A 22,218-nucleotide genomic window follows, 5' to 3' on the forward strand; every position below is an offset into this window, starting at 1 on the left:
TGCTCGAGACTTGCACAGGTTCGCCAACTTTTGATTGAAGAAACATTTCCTCATCTTTATTCTAAATTAAATCTGCTGCTTTCTGCATTGTTCCCCTTTTGAGATTTTAAAGTTAAATGACCAGCAAACAATTTGCTAATTGGACAACTTCTTTTCTGCACAAGATTGATGCATTTGAAAATTGATGCTTAACTGTTTATTCTACAGCTAAAGAGATTTGTCTTATGGATTCATAATGAAGACATAGTGTGTGTGCAACCTTCCTGACGGAAAACAATGTTGGGATCGATACAGCTGAACTGTTAAATCTTCTTCTGCATGATAGAAACTTTTGCCCCTCGCTTCAAATACAGGTGCAGAATTTCAGGTAGCTTTCTGACTAGGGTACAGATTACAGGGTTTGATTTCTAAAGCAATTGGCAATTAGCCTCTTTATTGATCTGTGTGGCCAGATGGATCTTATTCTCCAAAAGGCAGCAAAAAAAAACCTTAATGCTGTGCAAACTGCTCCAGCTTCGCTCACTTAAATCCTATTTCTGTGTGCAAGTGTCAGCCAAAAAAAAACGTGGAATCGAGTGTTTTCTTTTTGTTTCCTAATTCGTGAAATGTTTTCTTCCCCACTCCCCACCCCCACCCCTTTTTATTCTTTTTTTCCCCCTAAACTAAAAGCCTTTCTAACAGGAGAGAATAGTTGGCAACTCTGAGTGGAGCAGAGGTTGCAATGTTGCACTACTGAATTGAGGCATTGTTTTCTCGAGATATCGTACATTTTTCACTGGACAGGGGGAGCTGGGCGTGAAAAAAAAAGGCACCTTGTGTGCAATTTCTGGCACAGCGTTGGAGCGAATAAAATGTGAATAAGTTTCTAGGCAAGATTCAGCGTGGATTCAAAACCCCTCACAAGTGGAGTTAACTCAGACATTCCAAAGTTCTGACACAGCCCAGGGAACTCTGCTTCACAGCTTATCTGAGGTTAGCCTGGTATTTCACATGCTGAATCTGCCACTGAACTTTCACTCACTGCAGTACAATGGCTCCAGCTCAGCCTGCACCGTAACGCCTATAGACAGCAGAGAGCAATCGGTCCAAGAGCAGCAGTTTGTCAGAAATGGGTTACAGCTGGAAGGTAGGAGAGAGGCTCATGCGAGTCGAGGTTGAATGAATTTGGATAAATAAAGTGGCTTGAGATGGATGTTAATGTTTGGACTGGGATTCTGGACCTGTTGCTGGTTTAGAGCATTCGTGGGGGACAAATAGTGTGCTAAATCTGCGAAATATCCAAACCAGGCTGATGGAGACTTCTGTACAAGAACAATTTAATAGATTAATCACGGTTAATTGTTAAGTAACCGGTAAGTTACAATACTGCTGCTAATGGTCCAATTACTACAAATATTCCGAGTTAGTGATCCAGATATTTCACCTCCGGCTAAGGGGAATCAATAATGTTATAACTGTTGTGGGTGCAGACAGTGCTGCTCTGTTCCTCCTCCAGCATCACTGACTACTTTAGCAACCGTTAGCACAACTTGCAAAGTTATATTTTGGAACTGCCAATAACTATTTAACTCCAGACGCAGACCTTCCGCCTGCTCTTCTTATCGAGCCACAATATTATTTGGAATGACTTTGCAGTTATTTGCAAGAGTTTAGTGCAGAGCGTCCACTCGAATTCGCGCGCCCAGTCTATGTGGTTACCTACAAATAAAAAAGCTCAATGTGGCTTTTGGAGCAGATTGGGAGAGGGAAATGTCTTTGTACTGTACAAAGAAAACTGAACATAGTCGCGAGGAGCAGTGGAACTTTTTACAGAACCAGTTGCACAATATTGTCCGAAAGAGTTTCCATTTCAGCCGAGCTTTTATACGTTAGATATTTGTAACTTGATGTTGGCATCTTTTGCTTATCAGATCTGGGCCAATTACAGATTTAAATACTGTGCCCTAAATGTTATTGCGACGTAGTTCCATGTAAAGCAGCGCTTCTGTCTTTACAAACATTCAGTACAAGATGTAAACATACCACTCTGCAACGTTACATGCGGTCCCATTGAGGAAGGAAGCAATACAAAGCTCATTTAGTTGTCTTCTCTCTCAAATAAAAGTTTTTTAAAAAATGCTTTCCAAGAAGGCCTTTGTGTTAAGTATGCGCTGCACTTAATTGGCTTATCTCGTACCATCAGTTTTATTGTCAATTGGCTGGGGTGCGATTGCAGCAATGAGATGTTGAAGTGGATTCCCCGGAGGCAGGCGGTGGGAATGATTGTATACACCTCCACAGACTCGGTTTCCCAGCCTTTACTTTCTATTCGTTTGTCATTGTCACGTCTCGCCATTGCAAGGAACGAAACTGGTATGTGAAAAAAACTGAAGGTGAGATAAATGCTCCCTTCCAGGGAGGTAAGTGACTTATGAGCTCATGTGGCCAGTTAGAGTTGGAAGATTTGTCAAAAAGAGTGATGGCTTTCATTGAAAACAGAGCTGTTCGCATTTGTACTAGCCACCCTGGAAATCCAAAAGTGACTTTCAAGAGGGAACCGGTATCTGTAATGGGGAAAGAAACACTAGGGGAGCAGGGAGCTAAGCTTGTCAGAAAACCTTTTCAAAGAGAGGGCAAGCACATTTGGTCTCATTCTGTAGGAATAAGTTTTCAGTTTTCCTTGCAGAGTTCATAAAAGTTTTAGTCACTGCTGTCAACTTTGTTTCCATCATATTTTGTTGGTCAATTTTGGGAGGGTTTGTTCCTCTACAGACACCCAGCCAGTTAGCTCACGGAGTCGCCAGTCCAATAAAAGGGCTTGCACTAATGCAGCATGATCAGAGTCTGGTATGTGAGATCAGAGGCACCACTGTCGCTAATGTTTCCAAATTTGTCATGTGCTATTGTTTAAGCCCACACAGAAATCTGCGATCTATTTGTCTCTGTTGCACTTACAACAGGTCTCTAACTATTCCTCACTGCTGTTAATTGTTGACATGCCACTGACAACACTGCATTGATCTGTGGTTGTTAGGGATTGAGATGAACATTTTAACCGAGCTGTAAACTAAATGTCCATCTGAAAGAGGATTGGCATTTTGTGACTTACTACAGACATTGAGATTTATTTGCAATGTTGCTAGTAATGGGACCTGTTTAAATACTTCATTTTCTTGTTATCTGCTTACAAACCATTTTTTTAAAGAAAACTTATTAACATTTTCTAGGAGGTGGGGAAAGAGGAGATATCTGGCCATATGGATAAGCTGGTATTCTTGATATCCTTTCATATTCCTTAGTGCTGTGAATTGTTTGAAGAGAGATGTCTTGGACACTCTCTTTAAGAGCTGCTAATTTGGCCTTTTTGTCATTTATCAGTGACCTGCAGCTTTTAACATCATATCTACATAAAAGATATGTTATTGTTGCTTCAATGCCCCACATAAGGGGAGAAAATGCCACGAATAAATGTCCATTGCAGGCTGTACAAGGATAATTGTTTGAATCCTTAATTTTAAAAATAAAACCTTGTATGATGCATGGCTTAAAGTGCTGCTAAAGGTGCATTATTTAATGCAACATTTATTTAGGCTCAGATACATGACACACAAATGTTGACAGAAAAATTGTTCTCTAGGCATTTTTTTTAGTTTGTGGGTTCTGGGCTAGGTTAGTATGCTATGGTTACAGTGAAGTGTGGTGCAGATTCTCAGCACTCTTGGGCTATGTGTTGACATCTCGCTGAATGTTTGGTATATAATGGTGTGGCATAAGCAACTTTCAAGAGCTCTCTCGTTGTGAATGTATCGATGTGCCAAATTTTATTTTAACATGAAGCTTTGGGCCTTGACCATTTAAAATACTTTTTAAATGTTGAGGGTTTCTGCCTCTCTGAACCTTTTTTTTCCAAATCCTCATCTCTTCTCCCCCCTCCCCTCCCCTCCCCTCCCCTCCCCTCCCCCGACTCTCTGGGTAGAAGAAAAAACTCCTTGGCTAAGAGGTTTAAAAAGGATTTGAAGTTTTTATTCCATTTTGTCGATGACTCAACCTTTTAAGCCACTCTATCTAGATGTCTTTTTATAATTTTATGCACTTTAATACGCTTCAATCCTAGCCTTTCTAACCTTTCCTCCTATCTGAAATTCTGTAATTCAAACAATATCCTTGCAAATTTCCTCTGTACCCTCTCTAGTGCAGTATTCCAATTGTGGTAAAACCAGTGTTTTCTATAGATTTAGCGGAACCTCTGTGCTTTTAGATTCCACACTGTAGGTGCAAAGGTGCACACGTCCCTATGCCTTCCTGACCACTTTACCTATCTGTCTGGCCAACTTTAGGGATTTGTGGACATGGGTTCACAAGCCCTCCTATTTCTCCTCTACCCTTGTTTTGTTAGCTGTTGTGTAACTCACTCAGTGTGTCTAAGCATGTATTCAACCGCAGGCACAAGAGTGGGTATTAGAACAAAATGCAGAGATCTTGCAGGATACTTCATTTCTTCCCCATACAAACAATATTTATATTGTAAAATGAAACACACAGCCAATTTCAACACCGTGACTGAACCAACATAAGCCATATCTGAAAATCTTACTGGTTCAGTTGCATTTCTTTTTTGTCATGAGATATGAATGTTGTTGGTTAAACCAACATTTACAATCCATCACTAATTGCTTTTGAAAAGGTGGTGGTGAGCTGCTTTCTTGAACTGCTACAGTCTTTGGGGTAGATATCCACACTACGATTAATAAATTAATAAATAAATTCTAGTACTTTGAGTCAGTAACATTTAAGGAATGTGATGTTTTTCCAAGTCAGCATGGTGTGTGGCTTGGAGGGGAACTTGCAGGTGGTCATCTTTCCAAGCATCTGCTTGTTTTTTTGATAATTAATACTAATGGTTAACATTGTCATGTGGTCCTCCTTTTCTCAAAGACAATTAAGCACACTTTTTCAATGTCAGATGTACGCTCTCTGATCATACTATAAATAACTCAGCCCAGTTCAATTGTATCTTAAGCCAATTCTTCTCATCACGGTGACTTTGTTCCCTCCTCCCATCATTACTGACCTTAATATGACACACGACATTATTCTGTAACACCTTACTTCACAGGAGGCTAGGGGGTGACCTGATAGAGGTTTACAAAATCATGAGGGGCATGGATAGGGTAAACGGACAAAGTCTTTTCCCTGGGGTGGGGGAAGTTCAGAACTGGAGAGCATAGGTTTAGGGTGAGGGGAAAGGTATAAAAGAGACCTCAGGGACAGCTTTTTCTCTCAGAGGGTGGTACGTGTATGGAATGAGCTACCAGAGCAAGTGGTGGAGGCTGGTACAATTGCAACATTTTAAGAGGCATTTGGATGGGTATATGAATAGGAAGGGTTTGGAGGGATGTGGGCTGGTGCTGACGGGTGGGACTAGATTGAGTTGGGATATCTGGTCGGCAAGGGCGGGTTGGACCGAAGGATCTGTTTCCATGCTGTACATCTCTCTGACATAACCCTAGATCACTGTACTGCTATCAGAATGCTAGTGAGCTTCATACCAGTTCGGGGACTGAAGTTGACTTGGGAATGACTTGTACTCTTGTTCAGAGATAACAGACACACTGCAGCTGTATCAATGATTAGAGTAAGTTGTGAATTGTCAACTTTAATTTTTATAGTGCAGCCTGGAAATTTCTTCCTCTTTAGTTTTCAATGCACTATATTTCTTTGAGTACAGCTCTCGATCTTCCTTTTCTATAAAAATCCAATCACACGTATTCAAGGTTTTTGAGACTTCTAAACTAGATTCAACCTCACAACGTGGCCATGACCTGGAGTACAAATGTTTCCTGTATTATGCCATCTGAATATGACTGTTATTTTCCCCCAGTTGTAGAACCTTTACTGTAAATGGGTGCATTCAAATTAGTTGGTGATTACTGTGACAATGATAACATCTAAATTTCTGTGAACTTGGCTGATATGACTAGATCTCATTGAAATCTAAAGGACTCCCTCGCAATTTGCAATGATCTCTTTTTACTATTTCTACGGCTGATACCTCATTGCAGGTTCCCTTTGCTCAAAAACTGAGCCAGAATTTTATTCCTTACAGCTCATGAACCATGTCAGGTTATTAAGGTTCAAAGGTACAAAAGGTTTCAGTGTTCTTAATCCTTAATTTCTCACATGAAATGTATAGATAGGATGGAATACCTTTTTACAATAACCTTTCTGTTCTATATTGCTTGTGATAAGATTAGGAGCTGCTTATCTGCAGATAGCCATTGTTCAGTCTTTTTTTCTAACAACTCTCCAAAGAAGGTGACATAAAAGTGCCTGGATCCTGCAATATATATTAGCCTTCCCTAAATGCATTACCTCACGCCTATCCCTGGCCTTGTATGGTAAACAACTGAATTCCATTTTCCACTTGAATTCCACCCCCCAATTAATCAATTGACATTTATTTGCCATCTGTGTTTTTCATTATCATCTATGTGGCCAATTCTTTCATCACCTGCAAACTTCTTACTGATGTCTCCTACACTCTGGACTAAATCATTGATTACACCATAAAGAAATAAGGGGTCCTTCAAAACTTCACACAAAAAAGCCTCCAGCTACAAAACTAAATCCATCAGCCATTAATCATCCTTTTGCTTTGTGCTGTGATTATCTATTTCTCAATTCATTTGGTTTTGAATGCAACTGTTTAACTTTAGCAATTAAAGTTTTTTTAAATGTAGATAAATAGGGACATTTTGTTGAGAAACTCATTGACTACAACAGATGTTAATGCAGTTCAAACAATCTTGAATTTAATTATATTCAAACTGATTTTTTTTTACCTTAAAGGTCAAAGATAGGTATAAACACTGAAACATTGGATGACCTATCTTTTAAAACTTTGTAAAGAGCCATGATGTCCACACTGATTCTAGTAAAGGATTTTAAATTAGGAATGAAGTTTCAAAGACACGAGTGTACTTTGGGGGCCCATTGTGTCTGAAGAAAGTTTTTAAATTATGTTATTCATATGCGTTACAGAATCAAAAAGTAGCTCTTAAGGTAAATTAACTTGCCTTTTCTGCTTTAGGATTAATGGCTGTCTTTTTTTTATTCATATGTGGGTGTTGCTGGCTGGGTCAGCATTTATTGCCCATTCCTAGTTGATCTCAAAGGTGATGGTGAGCTGCCTACTGGAACCATTGCAGTCAATATGCTGAGAGTTGACCCACCATGCCTTTAGGGAGGGAATTGTAGGATTTTGACCCAGCAACAGTGAAGGAACAGTGATGCGCTTTCAAGTCAGGATGATGAGTAGCTTGAAGGGGAATTTCCCATGTATCTGCTGCCCTCCTCCTTCTAGGAGGAAGTGATTGCGGGTTTGTCTAAGGATTGTTGGTGAATTTCTGCAGTGCATCTTGTGGATAGTACCTATTGCTGGAGGAGGGAGTGGATGCTTGTGGAGGTCGTACCAATCAAATTATACTTAAGTATGCTATGGTATGAAGGTAGATTGCTGGAGCTGGGAGATTGTTTTAGCTCAGTGAAATTTTGTGAGGATTAGTTAATTTCAGATTGGTTCATGTGTAGTTTGCAGTTCAATGGGATACCTAAAGGAGATAATTGGCGTCAGGACTGCATTTAAACAGAGGGAACACTCCTTCTTTGTCATACGCACTGAAATGTGAGTGAAACTCCATCTCAGTTTGACAGTTAGTGAGGAGAAAAGCTGGATGATTTGCATATGTTGAAACTTGAAAGAAATCTGCAGTGATCCTCAAAGCCTTGTGGAAGAACCTATTGAGGGAGAAAGTGAGGACTGGAGATCAGAGTCGAAAAGTGTTGCACTAGAGAAGTCCACCAGGTCTGGCAGCATCCGAAGAGCAGGAGAGTTGATGTTTCAGGCATAAGCTTCTCCAGCACCACACCTTTCGATGATTAATTACTTAGCAGAATTAGTTTGGAATCTGAGAAAGTAAGTAGAATGGTGCTGAAGCATCATTAATCTTGAGGTATTGTGTAAAAGTTCTGTCTTGGAAATTAGCTGAACCACTGACTAGAATTAAATTCCAGACTTAGTTTTGGGTTTATCCTTGTTGAAAAGGGTTAATGTGGTTGAACCACGAGAAATGAGTATTTTGAGTCTGGAGAAGGATTTGGAAACTGGAGGACTCTGGGGAAATAAACACTGATATTTTAGTGTTCGTAGAACAGCAGGGGAGATGGTGGATATCTTAAAATGCATAAAGGTGTCTAAATCCCTGTGACCTGATCAGGTGCATCTCAAAATGTTGTGGGAAGCTAGAGAAGTGATTGTTGGGCCTCTTGTTTAGGTCATCCACAAAGGCCAGGGTTGAAGTGCTGGAAGATTGGAGGTTGGCTAATCTGATGCCATTATGTAAGAAAGGGGAACTATAGACTGGTGAGCCTGATGTCTGTGGTAGGTAAGTAAATTAGATTAGATTAGATTAGATTACTTACAGTGTGGAAACAGGCCCTTCAGCCCAACAAGTCCACACCGCCCCGCCGAAGCGTAACCCACCCATACCCCTACATCTACATTTACCACTTACCTACCACTATGGGCAATTTAGCATGGCCAATTCACCTGGCCTGCACATCTTTGGACTGTGGGAGGAAACCGGAGCACCCGGAGGAAACCCACGCAGACACAGGGAGAATGTGCAAACTCCACACAGTCAGTCGCCTGAGGCGGGAATTGAACCCGGGTCTCAGACGCTGTGAGGCAGCAGTGCTAACCACTGTGCCACCGTTGTTGGAGAGAATTGGGGGACGGGATCTGCATGCATTTGGAAAGGCAAGGGCCGATTGGGGATCATCAATATAGCTTTGTGTAGGAAATCATATCTCACTCGCTTGAGTTTTTTGAAGTGACAAGATTAAAGGCAGAGTGGTGGATGTTGTCTACATGGACTTCAAGACGTTTGACAAGGTTCCTCACGCTAGACTGATTAGCGTGGTTAGATCACGTGGAATCCGGGGGAGCTAGCCAGTTGGCTACAAAATTGGATTGAAGGTAAAAGGCACATGGTGGTTGTGGAGGTTTTTTTTTAGACTGGATGCCTATGACTAGTGGTGTGCTGCAAAGATCAGTGCTGGGTCCACTGCTTTGTCACTTATTATAGGAATGATTTGGATGTGAATATAGGAGGTATGGTTAGTAAATTTGCAAATGACACCAAAACTGGAGTGGTGGACAGTGAAGAAGGTTATATGGGACTTTGATCAGGTGGGCCAAGGAGTAGCAGATGAGTTTAATTTAGATAAATGTGAGGTGTTGCATTTTGGAAAGGCAAATCAGGGCAGGACTTGTACTGTTACTGGCAAGGTCCTGGGGAGTGTTGCTGAACAAAGAAGCCCTGGGATGAAGGTTGATAGCTCCTTGAAGGTGGAATAGGGTAGTGACTAGGCATTTAGTACACTTGCCTTTATTGGTTAGTGCACTGAATACAGGAGTTGAGAGGTCATTGGTTAGGTAACCTTTGGAAGACTCTGTTCAGTTCTGACCTCCCTGCTATAAGGAAGGATGTTGTGAAACTTGAAAGGGTGCAGAAAAGATTTATAAGGATGTTACCAGGGTCGGAGGGTTTGAGCTATAGGGAGAGGTTGAATAGGCTAGAGCAGTTTTCCCTGGAGTGTCGGAGGCTGATGGGTGACCTTTTAAAGAGGTTTATAAAATCATGACGGGCATGGATAGGGTGAACAGCTCGCTGGTTTCCCAGGGTAGCGGAGTCCAAAACTTGAGGGCATAGGTTTAAGGTGAGAAGATTTAAAAGGGACGTGAGGGATAACTTTTCTCACGCAGAGGGTGGTACATGTATGGAATGAGCTGCCTGAGGAAACGGTGGAGGCGGATACAATTACAACATTTAAAAGGCTTCTGAATGGGTATATGAAAGGAAGGGTTTAGAGGGACGTGTTCTAAATGCTGGCAAATTGGACTGCATTTATTTAGGATATCTGGTCAGCATGGATGAGTTGAACTGAAGGGTCTGTTTCCATGCTCTGAATCTAACTTGCATTAAAAGTCCAGAGGCATAATGAGACTATTGTCATGACATGGTGCTGATTTTGCCCTTCAGTTTAAGGTTCAATTCTAAGATGGTGTAATCTGGGTTTTTTTAGCGAGGGACAGCCTCAGCATAACTTTGTGTGTAAGTTATCCACATTTATCAAAAAATATATGTTTGATGTGGCAGTTACCTCTGGATGCATTGTATCCCATGTCTTATTACTTTGTGGATTTGTTTGGTTAACAACCAGAACTGCGGGGAAGTTTGGCTGCAAATTGGATAAAAAGCAAAATTGAAGCCAATTTGAGAACATTGTAACTGGGTTATGAGGTGTTACATTTTGCATTGTCTTGGCCTAGACTTGTTTATTTGCTATTTGAATGTCAATCTGACCCTGATGCTAAACCTGTCATATGTGTTATTCAGCCTTGGTCTGGGCTTGTTGGTTTTGTTCAGCCTTGGTGTTGGCTTGTGTGTCTATGTAAGTTGTGAACTTGAAACAATAGTTTAAAGATTTGTTAGTGTAAACTGGGATCTTGCTTATCCAATATATTGGATAGTGTGTCTGGGCATTTTGCTTAAAAAGAAGCTGCTCACCACATTGAAGAATGAAGTATAGAGGTCCTATATCATGCCTGTTGTATGGTTTTGTTTTTCGCGCAGGTAGCAAACCTGGTGCCTGAAACAATAAACAGGAAGTTGCTGGAAAAGCTCAGCAAGTCTGAGCAACATCTAAGAAAGTAGAGCCGACATTTTGATTAATCACCAGCTTCCTCAGAACTATAATTTGTCCTGAAGCCAAATTTGGAGTGGGGAGTAGGGGAGCGGTGGATGGATAGATGGAGCCCAGAGAGAGATAAGCAGGGTAGGTAAACAAGGAGATTACAGATTGTAAACCAGGACATTGGTTGAGTAAGTGATAAGAACTGAGAGGAGAAGAAAGTGGGTGAGCTGGACTGAATGCAATCCATTTAATGCGATAATGTGCCTATGAGTATGTGAGAATAGCTGAGCTAAAAGCAACCATGTCATAACAGGACTGGGAGTAGGGAAAACACACAAGGACCGAATCAGACTCTAATTATTGAACTTAGTGTTGAGTCCCCAAGTGAAAAAGCCTGATGCCTGTTTTTCAGCATCCTTCCCTGAAATTGCCCTGAATGCAGCAAGGCCTAAAGCCAGCCATTTTCAAGTTCACCAAGTCTACATGTGGCCTATGTAACAGTTCTAAATATACCTTCTGGCTGAATGTGGACCCTGGGGGAGCTGGGGTACCGGCTGCGTGACCTCCTACTAATTGCTTTCACCCTCGCCCACTATCCTCGTCCCACCCTCACTCCATCTCCCTACCAGGCAGCAACTGAGGATGCAGTGCTTGAGTTTTTCATTGGCTTTAGCTGCAAGCTGCTGGAGAGTACCATCCTATTGAGTGGGCCTGTCTGTTCTGATGCTGTGGTCACTCCCTGTGCCCCTGTGGTGAATTTAAATAGGAACAATCTGAGGCTGTAGCCCGATGTCCCTTTCCCTCCTTTAATGTTCTTCTTGATTTTGAATTTTGAAAACTTGCTTTCATGTTTTGCCGTCTCTGCTGAAGCTATGGCACAGGCACCCCTGCCTGAGAAAAGAAAACATGACTCTCTCTCATTGGTTTCTATCACGGTGACTTATAAGGCATGTTTTTGAAGGGTTAGATGGTCCTGATTGTGCAGTTAGCAAGAGTCCTCGTTGAAAGTCAGTAGGATTTACCCTCATTGGAGTGTGCATGTTCTCCACAGGCCAGGCGAAGTCAGGTCTGGCCCCTTCAAAAGGGCCTTTTTAAGATGAGCGAATGTTTTTTAAAAATAGATAATTCTTCTCCAAAAAAAGTCACAAGGAATAGCATTGGGAGGAGCATGGGCTTCAGGGGTGATGAGTGTGAAAGATGCCAAACTTGAGCAAAATGGCACACGAATCTTCCTGCCTTGTGTAGGTTTTAGTGGAAGGTTTCTGCTGCTGGGTACAATCAACGTGCACTCTGGCTTGAGGTAGTTTATGAAATCTGAGTTCTTCGAGTTTTTGTGGGATGCAGATGCCACTGATCAGGTGAATGTTGATTGCCTTTTGAGATGGTGCTAAGGCCTTGAATCTGTGCAGTCCTCTAGGTCCAGGTGGTGGTATTAGTCAAAGCAAAACGCGACCTGATGACGTGGCAGACTTTTCAAGAGCATTTATTTTGATGACTATTGCAGCCTCGCTTTAAGGGACTAACAGGAACCACTCAGCTGGAAGTTAACCTGGAAGCTTGCTGTTTCAGTACAGTGTTTTGGAGCACATTATTGTCTCAAAATACCTGCTGGAATGTTTGCACTACCATATGCTGGAGTGCTGAATCTTGGAATGAAGTTGTGTGTCTGAAGTAGTGTGGCTGCTTTGTCTAGAATGAAACATTGCCCAGGTCATGTGGTGTAATGAGTTTTGTCTCCTAACTGGAAAAAATTCCGTTATTGGCAAAAAAATTTTTAGGGTTATTAAAAATGATAAACTGCTGATTTCAAATCAGGGGCAACCACCCAAGATCCTTGCTGGCTCTCTGGATTGAAGCCTGGACTATGAGGTGGCTTTAGACCTTCTAAACCAGAAAGAGGAAAGGAAAATGGTGGGGATACTGGAAATCTGAAAGAAAAATGGGAAGTGCTGGCAATAGTCATCAGATCATACCAGGAGCCGTGGAGACGAGAGCAGAGTTGGTCAACTGGGTTTTCCATTGGCTTGGGAAATAAGAATTGGGTGGTTTCCTGAGCTTGTAAATGTGTGCCTGTCTCCTCTGCCTACACCTGGCACAGGTATGTGTCCTCACAATCTGGGTGGGCAGTATTCCGGTTTTCCAACTCCCAAACCAGCGTTGGAGGTATGCAAAAACCTGCCTTTGTTCATTGGGGCACTGGTCCAGCTTTTTAACGTAGTTCTTATGCCCCCTAACTTTATCCCCGGCTCCCTCACCCTCCTGTCCATGCATCTCCCTTTTTTAAATTATTCATCTGTGGGACTTGGGCGATGCTGGCTGGCCAGCAGTGATAGCCCATCCTTATTTGCCCTTAAAGCTGGTGGTGAGCTGCTGCCTTGAATCGCTGCAGTCCATGTGCTGTAGGTTGACCCACAATGCCAGTGGGGAAGGAATTCCAGGGTTTTGACCCAATGACTGTGAAGGAACAGCGGTATATATCCAAGTCAGGGTGGTGAGTGGCTTGGAGGGGAGCTTGCAGGTCGTGGTGTTCCCAAGTACCTGCTGCCCTTGTCCTTCTAGATGGAAGTGGTCATGGCTTTGGAAGGCGCTGTCAAGGATTTTTGGTGAATTTCTGTATGCCTCTTTCCCCCTTCATACATCTCCCAACCCCTCTATATCCTGCATAGCCATTCGCCCAGTATCCACTATAGCAGTACTCAAGATATTTTAAAATTACATTCCATTATGGGCAGCGTAATGGCTCAGTGGTTAGTACTGGTGCCTTGGTTTGATTCCACCCTACCCACACATTCTCCTTGTGTCTCTGTGGGTTTCCTCTGGGTGCTGCCGTTTCTCCTACAATCCAAAGATGTGCAAGTTAGTTTGATTGGCCATGGGAAATGCAGGGTTATGGGGATAGCATAGAAGGAGGGTCTAGGTAGAATGCTCTGCAGAGGGACAGTGTGAAATTGATGGGTAGAATGGCCTGCTTCCATACTGTTGAGGGAATCGATGAATTTAAGAGCCGTCGTATTCCATGGCACTTTCTACTGCAAAGCAACTCTCATTTGTTAATAATCCACAAAAATGCACTCAAACTGCTACAAAAACAAGCACATTTATTTACATCAGAGGCAGTCCTTTTTTTTTAGGGAAGATTAAAATGATCCACCAAATTAATGGAAACACTGGTTCTGGACAATTTGAAAATCAGTCAAGCATTCATGATGGGCCCAGCAATCGAACCAAATCCTAAGAAATGTAACCACCAAAATACCAAGGGGTTAGGATGACAATGCAAAATAGAACTTGCGATCAAAAATCCTAAATTTTGTTTGCTTTCCCAAACGCATTCCCACCTCTCTCTGGATGAGATTTTCATCTTCTGAACGTATCAAGTTGATGACCTTTCTCTGTTTTTTGTGTATAGTTGCAGCTTTCCCTGCTGTGTAGATTTGTACGTATGTAGCCATGGCTCACCCAGGACCCTAGGCACCCCTCGCGGTTGAAGAGAGATGATTAGTTTGTAACTTGAGCACTACGCTCCCATGTCGGGCAGGTGAGGGGACAGTGCTTGTGTCTACCTCTGCCAGAACAGGAATTGAGCCCACACTCTGGTGCTACTATGAACCATTGGCTAGCACTTAGTCAGCTGAGCTAACTGACCTCTTACCTACTGATATTTTTTTTCTCTCAGTAGTTTGTTTTCACCAAACCAGGAAGGCAGTGGTTGAATAACACTTAGGAGCTGAGTGTTTCTTTTGGCGACTGTTAGTTGCAGTATGTCTGGAAAACAAGAAAAGGTGCAAGTAGGTGAATAAGCTTGGGTTCTGGGTTAAAGTTAATCCATGGAACTGCATCCTGGGACAAGTTGTCACCATCAGACCAGGAATTGTTAGGAAAATAATTCCGAAAAAGAAAAACTGAAACATAAGCAAACACAACACATGCTTGAGCCATTTAAAGTGTATATTTTAGCTGCAGCTCAGGACCTGATCCAATACTTAACTATTGCATTTGCTCCCACCACTTATTGGGCCATTTCCTTCCAAATAGTCAATATACTTTTTTTAACATTGCGTCCTTTGTGTACTTTCCATCGCACATTTCAATCTCCTTCTCCCAACAATTCACTAGGCTGCCGTCTATCTATTCTCCTACTGTCATTGCTGCTTTGAACATCAGGGAGAAAGTGAGGACTGGAGATCAAAGCTGAAAAATGTGTTACTGGAAGAGTGCAGCAGGTCAGGCAGCATCCAAGGAGCAGGAGAATCGACGTTTCGGGCATGAGCCCTTCTTCAGGAATGAGGAAAGTGTGTCCAGCAGGCTAAGATAAAAGGTAGGGAGGAGGGACTTGGAGGAGGGGCGTTGGAAATGCGATAGGTGGAAGGAGGTTAAGGTGAGGGTGATAGGCTGGAGTGGGGGTGGGGACGGAGAGGTCAGGAAGAAGATTGCAGGTTAGGAAGGTGGTGCTGAGTTCGAGGGATTTGACTGAGACAAGGTGGGGGGGAGGGGAAATGAAGAAACTGGAGAAATCTGAACTCATCCCTTGGTTCCTAGGTGGAAGATGAGGCACTCTTCCTCCAGCCGTCGTGTTGCTATGGTCTGGCGATGGAGGAGTCCAAGGACCTGCGTGTCCTTGGTGGAGTGGGGCCTTGGAGGGAAGTAAGGTGGGAGGTGTGGCCACAAGTTTTGCATTTCTTGCGGTTGCAGGGGAAGGTGCTGGGAGTGGACCTGACGAGGCAGTCACGGAGGGAGTGGTCTTTTCGGATCGCTGATAGGGGAGGGGAGGGAAATATATCCCTGGTGATGGGGTCCGTTTGGAGGTGGCAAAAATGACGACGGATGATACGATGTATATGAAAGGTTGGTGGGCTGGTAGGTGAGGGCTGGTGGGGTTCTGTCCTGGTGGCGATTGGAGGGGCGGGGCTCAAGGGCGGAGGAGATGCGGTGGAGAGCATCGATCGATCACTTCTGGGGGGAAATTGCGGTCTTCGAAGGAGGCCATCTGGGTTGTTCGGTATTGGAATTGGTCCTCCAGGGAGCAAGATGCAGCGGAGACGAAGGAATTGCTTCTTCCACACCTTCTTTCCCCACCCCCCCCCCTTACTTCCCTCCAAGACCCCAAGGGATCCTTCCATATCTGCCACAAATTCACCTGCACCTCCACACACACCATTTACAGCACCCGATGTGGCCTCCTCTACATTGGGGAGACAGGCCGCCTACTTGCGGAACGTTTCAGAGAACATCTCTGGGACACCCCGGACCAACCAACCCAACACTTCAAGTATCCGCTAACCCCCCACTTTTTCCCCCCACCACCACCACCTCCAAGGACATGCAGGTCCTTGGACGACTCCATCGCCAGACCATAGCAACACCAACGGTTAGAGGAAGAGCACCTCATCTTCCGCCTAGGAACCCTCCAACTACAAGGGATGAACTCCGATTTCTCCAGTTTCCTTATTTCCCCTCCCCCCACCTTGTCTCAGTCCCAACCCTCTAACTCAGCACCACCTTCCTAACCTGTAATCATCTTCTTGACCTCTCCGCCTCCACCCCCACTCTGGCCTATCACCCTCACCTTAACCTCCTTTCACCTATCGCATTCCCAGCGCCCCTCCCCCAAGTCCCTCCTCCCTACCTTCTATCTTAGCCTGCTGGACACACTTTCTTCATCCCTGAAGAAGAGCTCATGCCCAAAATGTCGATTCTCCTCCTTGGATGCTGCCTGACCTGCTGCGCTTTTCCAGCAACACATTTTCTGCTTTGAACATCAGCCCTGGTTATCCCCAAATTCATCATAGTGACCCTCTTACCTCTTATGGGACCAGTATTTAAAGCAATTGTTTCTTTGCTGGTAAGACCCAAATTGATTGCCTGTCCTTTATTGCCCTTGAGAAAGTGTCGAATCCCCTTGTCCAAGGCAACTGTTCCATTTAGTTAAGGGAAACCTATTGTGCTACTCAGAGGAGGATTCTAACTTTTGACCCAACAACATTTAAAAGAACAGTTCCAGGTCAGGCTGGTGTGGAGGGGAATCTGCAAGTTTTGCTGCTGTCCTTCTCCTTCAAAGAATCAAGGGTTGTTAGTTTGATGCTGTTGAAGATACTTTTTAAGTTGTTTGTGCATCTTGTCAATAAACCTTGCTGTTGATGGAGGGAGTGAACTTTTAAGATGGTGGGTGAGGTGCCAGTCATATGGGCTGCCTTTTCCCTGGGTGGCATTAAGTTTCTTAAGTTTTGGAACCGCATCTATCAAAGCAAGTGGAAAGTATTCCATCACACTTCTGATTTGTGCCTTGTATATTTTGGACAGACTTTGGGGAGTCAGGAGATGAATTATTCAGATGCAGACTTTTAGTTTCTGACCTGTTCTTATTGCAGCAGCACGGATGTTGCTGTTACAGTTCAGTTTCTGGTCAACATTAACATGAGTGCTGTAAGTATTTTGTATAGAAAGCTAATCTCTCTTCAAAATGGGCATTGATATTACAAGATGACTTCTCTAGTGATTTACTGGTGTGAGGGCAGGGGAGAAATTGATGTGATCCACGGAGGTATTTCGAATTTGATTAATCCTTAGTCATTTTCCTACAAAGCAAAGGCAAAAAAGCAGTGCACAACATGACCATTCTGCTTTGGTTGTGAGAAGTTGTGCTGAGATTCTGCACCCCTCCCCTTCCAATTTTGCCTGAATTTCAGGGAGAACTCTGAGACACCAGAGATAGAGGCTTCTCCAGAGGGAGATAGAGAGAGGCAAAGTAGACATGGGCTACTGTGTGGAACGAGGCGAGCAAACTTCACAAGCTGCTGTGCCGTAAATATAAAACAAAGAAACTTTTACCCTTCCAAAATCAACTCTGTTCAATCCACTTTTTGAAGAAATTTCAAACTATATTTAATGACCATTCAGCAGCTGCATGGGCTTCGGACTTCAAATTTTCAAACTGCCTTTGCAAACTGAAATCTTCAAACCTGCAATGATAACAGACTCCTCTTACACTGACATTTTATCCATACTTTTTTTCTTTGAATTTTAGCAGATGACAAATCACATTTTTACTTTGACTTGCAACAATAGTTGTGGAATAAACTAACCTTTTTTTATTCTCTTATTTATGACTAAATCTTCTCTGCTATTTGTCTTTACGTTGAGGGGTAAACTGCGCATCACAAATTTAAGATTCATGGGCAGCTCTGGTTATGCCTGGTGTGGTCATGATACTATGATGATGGTATATTCAGCATTGGTATTGGAGTTGGTTAGATTATCCTTCTGTTATTTAGTATTTTGTATGGCATGAATGTTACTTGCCAAATACCATTCCAAGTTTGGGTACTGTCTGGATCTTTCTGCACAAACTCTGACAGACCAACTACCTGAGGAGTTGTGGGGCTGACCATTGTGTCATCATCAGTGAGTGTCCCTTCCTCTGATCTTTGTGAAAGAGAAGGTTATTCATGCAACTGCTGGCACTACCCTGAGGAACCTGTGCAGAGATGTCCTGGGGTGGAGATGACTGACCCTCAACAGCCTTCGTTAAGTATGATTCTAGCCAGGAAGTACTTTTGCAGTCCTATTCATTTGTCTTTGGTTTTCAGGGTCGTTGCTGTTGCACTCAGTCAGATGTGGCGTTTGATATCAAGGGCAGTCACTCTCGCCTCACCTCGAGCATTTTTTCTTTTGTCCATGATCAAGGTTGTAATGAGGTCAGGAGTGGAGGGACCCTTGTGGAACCTAAACTGAGTATCACTGAGCAAGTTATTGCTAAGCTAGTGCCACTTGGTTGCAGTGCTGATGACATTCCTTCATTACTTTGAGATATTAATTTGAGCTGGCAATCAGTTGGATTGGATAACGGCCTGCTTGATTTTTTTTTGTGTGGACAGAATGAGCAGACAATTTTTTTTTTGCATAGATAGGTAACCGAGGTGTAGCTGTAACACAGCAACTTGGCAATAGGGGCACAGCCAGTTGTGGAGCATAAGTGTCTAGTGTAAAGCCAGACTCTTGTGGAGCCCTTTGCTGTATCTACTGCTTCAGCTATTGCTGAATATTGAGTGGAGTGAGTCAATCAGATTGAAGTCTGGCATCTATGATTCAAGGATAGTCAGAAGAAGCCAGTATGGATTGGATTTATATTATGGATGATTGCAGTGTATCTCTTGCCTTTTGACTGAAACTTGACACTTGTTGCTCTTCACCCTTTCCTAATTCATAGAATCCCTTCAGTGTGGATGCAGGCCATTCAGCCCATCAAATCCATACCAGTCCTCTGAAGAGCATCCCATCCTCTCCCTGTAACCCTGCATTTCCTGTGGCTAATCCATTTAGTCCACATGTCCCTGGGCACTATGGACAATTTAGCACAGCCAGTCCACCTAACTGCACACATTTTGGACTGTGGAAGGAAACTGGGGAGCACCCAGAGGAAACCCACGCAGACAATGGGAGGAAGTTGTCAGAGGGTGGAATCGAGCCTGTGAGGCAGCTGTAAAACAAATCTAGGTTTGACAAAGGGTCAGTTAAACTCAAAACGTCAGCTCTTTTCTCTCCTTACAGATGCTGCCAGACCTGAGATTTTCCAGCATTTTCTCTTTTGGTGTCAGATTCCAGCATCTGTAGTAATTTGCTTTTATTTGTAAAACACATCTGTTTGCTGTATTTTGCCCCAGTTCACCATAGATACATGTTAGTGACACCTTCGCAAATGTTACACCTTTTTTGTCTTTGACTCCCTTCTCATTCACCTCTCCTTTTTAAAATCTTCATCTCCTGTACCCAGGCTCCTAAGCTTTTTTTTATTTTCATTGAGGTACCCATCTTGGTTCCTTCCCTCAGCAACCTTCCTCCTTGGTGATTTTGGTCTCCAATCCACTGCCTTTGAATCATAGAGTCCCTACAGTGTGGAAACAGGCCATTTGGCCCAACAAGTCCACACTGACCCTCTGAAGAGTAACCCATACAGAACCCCGCTCACACACAGACACACACACACCCTATTATCCTACATTTACCCCTGACTAATATTTAAGGATGTGTAGGTTAGTGCAGTGGGGCAATTTAGCATGACCAATTCACCTAATCTGAACGTCTTTGGATTGTGGGAGGAAACCCACGCTGACACGAGGCGAATGTGCAAACTCCACATAAGACAGTCGCTCGAGGCTGGAATCTAACTAGAGTTCCAAGCACTATGAGACAGCAGGGCTAACTATTGAGCCACCGTGCCAACCCTGCTCCTCTGGGTTACATTTCATGCTTAATGTAACCCCACTTAGTTCATTGTGCCATCTCCCATGTTCTCTCTCCTATGCTTTTGACAATAGGATATTGGAGTACTACTTGGATATATTTCACAAAATTTAAAGTGATATGAGATAAATGACATTCTGAGGATTATGACCATAATTTCAAACCAATTAACTAATTCTTGAAGTTTTAGAGCAACAACAAGTGTAATGTGAACTTGTGTTCTACATAATACTGCTCAGGACAAAACTTGGGGTGAGGGGGGGGGGCAATTATTAAAAGAGAACTATTCATCTGTGATAAAAGCTCTGTAAATCTGAAATAAAAAGCACATGAAAGAAACGGAAAGGATGGCATTTTAAATGTGACCCTTAATTAAAGCTGGCATAATCAGGCTGGAAGGAATGGTTTTCTAGGCTTCGTTGTAGTGAGGAGGGGAGGATAGTGTTGGGAAATCTGGCAGTGTGTTGTGTTATGAGCCACATGTTTCATTGCCAAAGCTCAGCTACAGTACTGTCATTGGAAAGCTTTCTTGTGGCTGTACCATTTGTTCTCAGCATACTTTGATCATTGCTGTTTTGTGCATTTTTCTCATTATATTAATGTTTGTATTTACTGGGACAACTGTCATTGTTTAGACTCTTTGATCATTTTGAGTTTTTTTAGTCAATGTTGTATGCTTTTTATATTCTTGAGGGGTCATAATGTTTCTGTGATTAGACATGCTCAGGTTATTGTGGCTGCAGGTCACCCAGTGTCAGGGAGCTTGAGGGTAAATATTCTGTACCTCCCTGTTGCCTAAGGGCTACTGTTCCATACCTGGCTCCAGTTCAGTTCGCGTTCTAGATCTTAGATTGCCTGACTGAGGCACGACCAGTGGTATGGGTCGAATTGGAGAACCTCCTTGTGAATCTACTCCTGGGGATGTCCCCGGTTGGGTATGGCTCTTAGAGCTAGGTGCTGTGGTTACCCGCTCCTTTTGACCAGGATCGATACACTCCTGGATGGTGATGCACTGTGGTGTTTGTTACTGGGCACCACAGGTGCTGGAAAGTGTGCAGAATCTTCATAGTAGTAATAGTAAAATGTGATCCGTATTTTGCCATCCTCTCATACATCGAATTATCTCTTTCACTTCTTCCATTCTGCTTCCAAATGATGGCTGGATTACATGTCCAAAACGTTGAAGCATGTCAGTTCTTCGAAGGAGGCACCTATTCTTTCCAGGAGACATTTTGTTAGGTATAACTAAAATTGTCTGCCTTTAATGTTAGCACTCATTATGAAAACCTTCAAGAAATGTTTTAATAACTTCAGTTTGTTTTGCCTTTTTTGATCATGTAATTCTTTGTGCTGAGACTATCGCAAAAGCAAATTTTGAATTTAATGCTGAGACAACTCAATGTCTAATTGGTTTATTTAGTCACATCCTCAACTCTGATCTTCCATTTTTAAAGAGATTTTACATTTATACAGCGATTTTATGAAAACAATGTATTTCCCAAATGCTCTGTAACCAATTGAGTAGGTTTGAAATAAATTGTTCTGTAATGTAGGATACACGGCAGTCTGTTTACGCACAGGCCATAAGGTGGGTGGTCAGATCATCATCACGTTTCCCAGTTGTTAACAGCCGAATCAATATTGGCAAAGAGACTGAGAATTCACCACCTTCTATTTACCAAACAGTGCCATGGGGTGCTCTGTATCCATGGGAGACAGGTTATTGGCCCATTAATGTTTTTTTTTCTTTAATTCTGAAAAGCTGACAAATCTTGTGCAGATTCCTGTGCGGTGCCAATCTGTTATGACCGTTTGTAAGTTGGAAGTTGTCAGAGAATCATCCAATTACAAACAGAGGCCCCACACAGATCTTGTGAAATTGGCAAAAACTGGTTTATTTCTCACGATATCGTGGGGAAGGGAAATTGACAGGACTGGTACAGAACGGACACTCTGCACAGTTAGGGCAAGGATTCTCTTCCTCAAGCTGCAGGTACAGAGAGTTTTTATAGTGTTAACAGTAGTGTAGTCGTAATTACAAGAAAACATGAATTAAATTACATTCAATAGAAAATAATCCATTGTCCAGAAATGGCAATCAGGTAATAATTATAACAGGAGATTTCACTCCTCTGCTAGAGCAGGTACTAATGTCCAGTATCCTGGTTTCAATGGGTCTGCAGGGTGGTGTGCATTCTCGTCCGGTATCTGGGTAGGCTTTGTGAGGCTTCAGTACCTGAG

The 22,218-nt window shown here is 42.9% G+C and overlaps 1 protein-coding gene across 2 annotated transcripts in view; it reads left to right on the forward strand.

The window, feature by feature from the left end:
- The first annotated feature begins 984 nt into the window (after nt 1–984).
- plce1 (phospholipase C, epsilon 1) overlaps nt 985–22,218 on the forward strand; it is a 366,594-nt gene continuing 345,360 nt past the window's right edge. For both annotated transcript variants that reach the window (XM_072557765.1, XM_072557766.1), the window contains exon 1: nt 985–1,126. The gene's annotated coding sequence lies outside the window, so the exon portion shown is untranslated. The remainder of the gene's footprint in view (nt 1,127–22,218) is intronic.

The sequence above is a fragment of the Chiloscyllium punctatum genome, chromosome 38 (assembly GCF_047496795.1).
Source record: "Chiloscyllium punctatum isolate Juve2018m chromosome 38, sChiPun1.3, whole genome shotgun sequence".
NCBI classification, from domain to species: Eukaryota; Metazoa; Chordata; class Chondrichthyes; order Orectolobiformes; family Hemiscylliidae; genus Chiloscyllium; species Chiloscyllium punctatum.